The sequence below is a fragment of the Chenopodium album genome, chromosome 18 (genome assembly GCF_948465745.1).
Source record: "Chenopodium album chromosome 18, dcCheAlbu1.1, whole genome shotgun sequence".
Classification (NCBI taxonomy): domain Eukaryota; kingdom Viridiplantae; phylum Streptophyta; class Magnoliopsida; order Caryophyllales; family Amaranthaceae; genus Chenopodium; species Chenopodium album.
The window spans coordinates 39,600,468-39,608,225 of NC_137851.1; positions in this window are offsets into that span (position 1 = coordinate 39,600,468).

The following is a 7,758-nucleotide window of genomic DNA, read 5'->3' on the forward strand; positions in this document are numbered from 1 at the left end:
GAAGATAAAAGTAGCTTTTGAGGTATTTCACCTTGGATGTTTGTTAAAGGTCTTGTTCAATAAAATCTTGTAATGTTGGTTCAAACTCGATGCTTTTTGGGCTACCATATTTAGTGACCAACAGGTCTAGAGATTGATAATTGTTTGAATCATATATACATACGACTATGACATTTTTAAACATTCGATTTGGATCAAACTTATTTTGAAGTGTTCTACTTTGATTCCTCGGTAGTTCTATTTATGCTTCGTATTGTTCATCAAATTATTAGTTCCTGCAGCTTTGTAAAATTAAATTGAACAAGTCTACTTAATTCATTGTTCAATTGACTTTAATTTTTTTAATTATGGAGTATACTTTTGTTAAAAAAAGTGCAATATAATTTATTTATTTTTAAAATTCCTCTACTATTGTATATGTTCTCATTTTATATGTCTTATTTAGTGAGCCAATAATTTAAATATAATTAATATAATTTATTTACAAATGTAAGAAAATTATACTTTTGTTGCAATGTAGGGTTTTGTTAAAAATGCCTCATTAAATAGTTTTAAAACATTTACTTTTAATAAATTTTAATACTTGATTATAGAATTCATCATATAAAACATAATTAATTAAATAGATAAATGTGAAAAGGCAAATGAGTGAATATTATAAATAAATTGATAGAAGATTCATGCATTGGTGCATGACTCGTAAAATATTTAATAAAAAACGGATTTCTCAATGTGTTGAAATTTTCTAACAAACTTTTCCACTTCTTAGTAATGGACGGTTTGTAAGTTCCTTATTTTGTTATAATTAAATTGAGTGTTTAAAAAATACACCTTTTAGTGATTCTCGTGGGCACTAAATGATGCTATATAAACTAGGATATTGTTAGTATACATGGTGGAGGAATGTCACATGAGATGCAAACCACGTGTCCTAAGTTACGCCGGCAATTAGATCATACATTTTAGAGATTAAATTATTGTTAGTGAAGTAAAAAAGTGAGTTAAGTGATTTGATAAAAGAAGTGACTTTTTGAACCAAAACAAATGACTAGATGAGAAGGTCGTTATATTTGCACAAAAATAAATGCTATTGTTGGTAAGCAAGATTCCTTTAATGACAAGTTTACTTCTTTAGATCGTTTACAGTCTCAAAAGTCTTAATGTACTTTTACTTTCAAATTAAAGAGGAAATGATACACTAAGCTTTCAAAATTAGTGTCCACGTGAAGCAATAATTTTATACACACCAAACCTTTTTTTTTTCTTTTTCTCCTCACTTAAAATAAGTGTTAGATAATATGAAACTCCTTAACATGGAGCGTTTGCCATTGATTCGTATATATAAGTTACAAGAATGAGTCCTAATCATGTTAGAAAATCTCTAAATACAATTATACATATTTACAAAATATATATCCTTCTATAATATAATAACTAGAATATTTATCTTATATTCTATCAATAAGGTAATTGGTCTGAATTTTCTGAAGTCTAGTCTAAATTGAGATGATTAATTAATTATCTTTTTCCTAGCCTGGTTGATATGATTGTTAATTTAAATAAACTTTGACGACTTTAGGCCCCGTTCTTTAGAGCTGCTCTGCTCTGCTCAAATCAAATCTGCTCTACTCAAAAGAAATATGCTCTGCTCTACTCTATTTTCAAATAATAATTAATAATAACAATAATAATAATTAATATTCAATAATAATAATTAATATTGTATTGATGATAATAATTTATTATTTTAAATAATTATAATAATTATTAATATTAATAATAATTAATATTTATTAATCATAATAATTATCAATAATAATAATTAATAATTCAAACTATTAAGAATTAATATTTAATAATATTATTAATTAATAATTTCTAATAATTATAACAACTCTTTCAATAAAATAAATAATAATAATAACAATTTCTTTTTTTTTGAAAGAAAAATAATAACAATTTGCAGTATTTGCCGAGAATAATAATAACAAATAGTTAATATTTTTTTAGGGAATAGTAATACTTAATATTTAATTTTTTTTGAAAAGCAATACTTAATATTTATACATAGGTTGTTAACAGAAACTCCGACAGAATGTCAAATTCAATTAAGACTTGATCGAAACATGTTTGTTCAGCTATTGAACTTGATGATTGAAAGAGATCTACTACATGACGGTAAATATGTGAAAGTAGCGGAACAAGTAGGTATATGTCTATATATTTTAGCAAAAGGACTTTCATATCGTGATGTTTCCGACAAATTTAAGCATTCTATTTCTACAATATGCAAGTATTATAACGAAGTGTTGAAAGCGTTGGTTAATTTGTCCTTCATATCATTAGACCACATCGTGACTTATCAAAGGTAATAATTTGTCTTTTATCTTTCTACTATTAACATATGTTAAGTATGATACACATTTGTTTATGTTTTCCGTCACCTAAATCAATGGTATATGCACTTAATGATGATGATGATGATAATAATAATAATAATAATAATAATAATAACAACAACAACAACAACAACAACAACAACAACAACATTAATTAATAACAACATTAATAATAGTATTAATAATAATGTTGAAATCTGCTCTGCTTGGCTCTGCTCTGCTATCCTGAAATCTGCTCTGCTTTGCTGAAATTAAATCTGCTCTGCTCTACTCTGCGCAGAAGCTCAAAAGAACAGGGCCTTAGTTGGTTATTGATATATAAGTAGGATAAAAAGCATTAAATGAAATCTTATTAGATTTGTACATAATAATGTGCATTTATAAGTTATTTAGTCTTCATAATTTTTACAATTACGAATTAAAGATTCTTAGAAATAAGCATAGAATTAAGAATTCTTGGTTTGGTCAGATCTCAATTTTTTCTATTTTGATAAAACTTTTTTTTTTTTGGGGGGGGGGGGGAGAATGATAGGAGTGATATATATAGGACCAGGTTATAATGAGAACCAATCCTATAATAGGAACTAGGAACTAACCCAAACCGTCAGATCAGAAACAATAGGCGCGTGATCTAACGGCCTAAATTAATTGTGACAAATTAAATGAGCACGAAAATCTAGGCACGATTTCTCTCTCCTCTCTCTTTCTCTCCTCCGCCATTTTCTCTCTCTTCTTCGCCATTTTCAACTGCTCAACTCCTTTGAAAAACCACCATAACCGTCAATTTAACTTCTTAATTTCGCTATATAATCACAATTTTAAGTTTTACTGTCTACATTTTTCAGTTTCGGAACAAAAAATTTCGAAAATGTGCAAAATTTGGCTAATATTAGGTTTTACATCAAAACTTTGAAGTTCATACTCTTTCGTCTAATTTTGATGCAATTTATTACTTGTTTTTGTATTTTTTGCTTGAATATGTTAAATTTGAAGTAGCAGAAGTTGAATCGGAGTAGTTCGAAGTTCAATTTTTGTATTTTTAAGTTCGATTTTCTTCATAATCAGGTATTTTCACAATTTCGTTTGTTTTTGTTCAAATTATGTTTGATTTACTTATCGTTTCTGTTTAAATTTATTGTAATTTAATTTAAAATTGATTAGAAACTAATTCGAAATTGAATAAAAGGTTTATTTATATATTTATTTTTTTATGAATTTTGACATAAATTTATATCAGTTTTTTTTTCACAAATTTTGGTATGAAATTATAACAAAGTTTTTTTGAATAATATTCATAAAACTTTAGATATGTTTATATTTATGAATTTAAGTAATTTTACTTCTATTCCTACTAATTTAGAGTAACTTGGGTTAACTTATGAGTAATTGTTGATAATAGTTAAAAGAAATCAAATAAAAGTTGATAAAAAATAGTTAAAAGTCAAGAAAATAAAATCATGTGTTTGGAGTAGTTTGTTCTGAGTTTCTATGGTAGAATTCGATGGTTAAATTGTTTGGTATGATTTATCAGTTTAACAATGGTTGAAATTATAAGAATCTTTCATGAAATGTTTTATTTTAAGTTGTCCAATATGTTATCATTGTGAGCCCTAGTTTCACTAAGAATCAGTTTAACCGTCATTTGTTGTTAAAAGTAAACAGAACACATGAGATTTATAGTAGATAATAAGTCATGCCAAGGGTGTTGCTGCCCTTCCCTGGCTTGCTCCTACTTTGCTAAAAAATAATTAAAAGTCAACAAAATAAAATCATATGTTTGGAGTAGTTTGTTTTGAGTTTCTATAGTTTTCAGTGGATTATTTTTACAAGTAGTTAGAAATCGGCTAAAAGTAACTTTAAATTAATTAAATGTTAATGAATTACTGTGAGATTTGTAGCTATTATGGCTTGTGTATAAATCAATAAATTGATGTGGCTTTTGTATTATGGCTTGTGTATAATAATATCAAACAAGATGATCATCCTTGCTCATTACATTACCATATCTTAAATACCCCTGATCCAAATGCCCCTTTAGTTCTTAAAATGTGTCAAAACAATTTATTGTACAAAGAGACTAATCCATAAGATTTTGAAAACTAGATAATGTGCACATTATAAACAAATGTAGCTATTATGGCTTGTGTATAATTGCTAAACCTAGAGTTTGAAAATACATATAGTTTGAAAGTATGATTCATTTTTGTTTGAATTGCAAACAGATTAAAATGACAAAGAAAAATGTTGCAAAAAAAACCTGCAACACAAAAAGTTGCAGCAAAGGAAAGTCCTGCCACAAAGAAGGCTGCTGCAAGAAAAAAAGCTCCTGCAGCCAAAAATTCTCCTGCAGCCAAGAAAGTTCCTGCAGCGCAGAAGAAATCTTCAAAGAAAGCAGCAAATTCAAAGCAATCTCCAATTAAAGGTATAAAAACTTGAAGTACAATAATTATTTGATATAGTAAATAGAAACATTTATAAAGTTATAAAGTAAAGTTTATTAAATTAAAATCTAAATTTAGATTCATATGTTCTGTATTAAATTTATAAAGTAAATGAATATATTACTCCAAGGTATAAATCTTAAAGTAAATGATTCATTTTATAAAGTAAATATAAACAATTATAAAGTAAACTATTTACCTTTATAAATCTATGATGTTAATATAAATATTATGAATACATAATTGATCATAAAAGTAACTGATAAATTTAATAAAGTAAATAAAAGCTTATAAAGTACATATCTATGTTTTTAAAGTTATTTAACATGTTTTTTATGTTTGTACTTAACTGTATTAGGTGCTACACTTCAAAGGATTTCAAAAAAGCAATTATTGATAAAGAGAAGGCTTAAGGAACTAGAACCTTCAGAAGTTTTATAAAAAATTATTGTTAGGACCTTAACTTAGATTGATATGCTGTGAATTAGATTATTTGTTCTTGAATATTTTAATTTTAAAAGTAAATATTTTAATATCTTCTAGTTTAACAAATTATAGGAACAAAGAAAAGAATAAAAGCTGAAGTTGAATATAGCAATTATGAACCAGAAGAAGATCAGAATGAGGAATCTGATGGATCATTAGAAGAAGACAGAAAAAAGGGAAAAACTCATTTAAAGAAGAAAATGAAGCTTGACATTTCTAATAAGGAGGTACATGAAGTTTTTGAGGTTAAAGATGGAAGTGATGATGATGATGGTAATCTGGAAATCAAGAAAACACACTGCAGACCCAATGCAGTTTTTGATTTGATCAAAGATTTCAGTGAGAGACAAAAATCAGATGTAATAAGTGTTGGTTTTGGAGGCTTGCTTGAACTGAAGTTGACAAGAGTTTCAATAAAGATGCTTCCATGGCTTTGTCATCATTTCAATGAAAACAGCTGTATGTTTAAGATTGACTTGGTGAAGGAGTTTTCTGTTAGTTCCTATAATGTTCAAGATATTTTCTTGCTTCCACATGTAACTGAGAACAAGGTGACTTATCAGCTAAGGAAGCAACCTATAGCAAACATCTTGATTCAAAAGGAATAGAAGAAGAAGATAGGAATTCCAGAAACTGATGATATCTTTGTGAATAATTTGGAGAACAAATTGAAGACACTAAAGGAATGAGGGGAGGATTTTAAAAGATTCTTTGTGATGTATGTTTGCAGCACATTCTTAGCCCCTGTTGCAAATAGAGTGATAGATTACAAGATAATCAGCTATGCAGCCAATGTAAATGAGATACATAACCTGGATTGGTGTGGTTATGTGCTGAATAACCAGTGCAAAGCAGTGGGGAGCTTCAAGAACAACAAACACAAGGAATCAAGAATAAGAATCAGTGGATGTGTCCTGATTCTACAACTTGTCTACTTTCATCATCTTGCATTTAGAGGGCAGCCTGAACCAACAACATTGCCCTTGATCAAGCATTGGTCAGATGAGAAAGTCAAAGAAAGAATTTCAAGTGAAGCAAAGGCATCTTTTGGTCAAGGAGAACTCCCAAAGGATATCTATCCAGTTTGTAGAAAAGTAGGTCAGTAAGCATATTTGGGAGATGTAATTGAGAATGCTTATAGAAACTTTGCTGACAGAGAAAGAATATTAGTGTCATTCAACCTACCAGAAGGTGTCATGACAGATAGTGAAATACATGATGTTGCAAAAGATGTGAGTAATTTTTTATAACTTCCAATGATTTCTTGTATTTACTTTAAAATGAAATGTCTTTACTTTTATTTCATGTTTGTTTACTTTTATTATATTTAATTGTTCTGCTTCTAGTAACAATAATGTTTAGTAAATGATAAACATAAAGTAAATAATGTACACTGAAAAGTAAACAAATTAACTTTAAAAGTAAATAGTATTCGTGTAAAGGCCTATTTGGTAAAGGCTTGAATTTTGCCATAACTTTTATATAGTAGTATGCTTCTGGTTCTTCGCCAATTGATGTTACAGATGCTTAGTAGTTAGTAAATCTGCACTTCATGATAATCATCCTTCAACCTGCATGTCTAGAGATATGAATTTTGTAGCATATTTTCTCAGAAAAACAAAATAGGAACAAACTCAATTTGATAGAAAATGGATGCATGGTGGTTGTTTCTAGCAATCTCAGTTGGTTTAACCCAGCCCTGCCTCTGTCCAGTGGACATTTTGTGAAGGATATGACATGCTACTAGGGCTTATATGAAAATGCTAAGTCCAGTACATTAGACATTCTACCTGTGCATATATGCCAATGCTGGGACCAGTGCATAAAGGGAGCACTATGTGGCTAGACAAGCAACTTAATGCTGAGGCTGAGTATTGTAAGCCTGTTAGGTTAATGTATCCATGTAGGTAGTTAGATATGGCCTGTATTTTAACTATCGTGTTTATAATATGAAATTGTTTGGCAACTTTTGCTAGCTATTAGCTTTCATTTTGTTGAAGTGTATGCTTCACTTCTTCTGAATTCTAATTGCTTCAAAGTCTATGATCACAGAAAGCGGTAATGTATTTGTGTTGTTGGATAAAGTTCTTATCTTATAAAAGTTGGAGATTGTTGATGATTAGCATCCGACTCTATTGAATATCTTGATTATAACACTATATCTTTAATGAACTGCCTTTTTAGCTATATTTAATTGCTCTGTTTCTAATAGTAATAATGTTTAGTAAATGATAAAAATAAAGTAAATAATGTACACTGAAAAGTAAACAAATAAACTTTAAAAGTAAATAGTATTTATGTTCAAAAATATTGTAATAATGAATTTTTGTTATTTATTTTGAAGGAAATTGAAGAAGAACTGCATTTATTGGCTAGAGATTCAACACTCTTTGCAATGTTACACGCTGAGCGTATAACTTGCTTAACAGAGA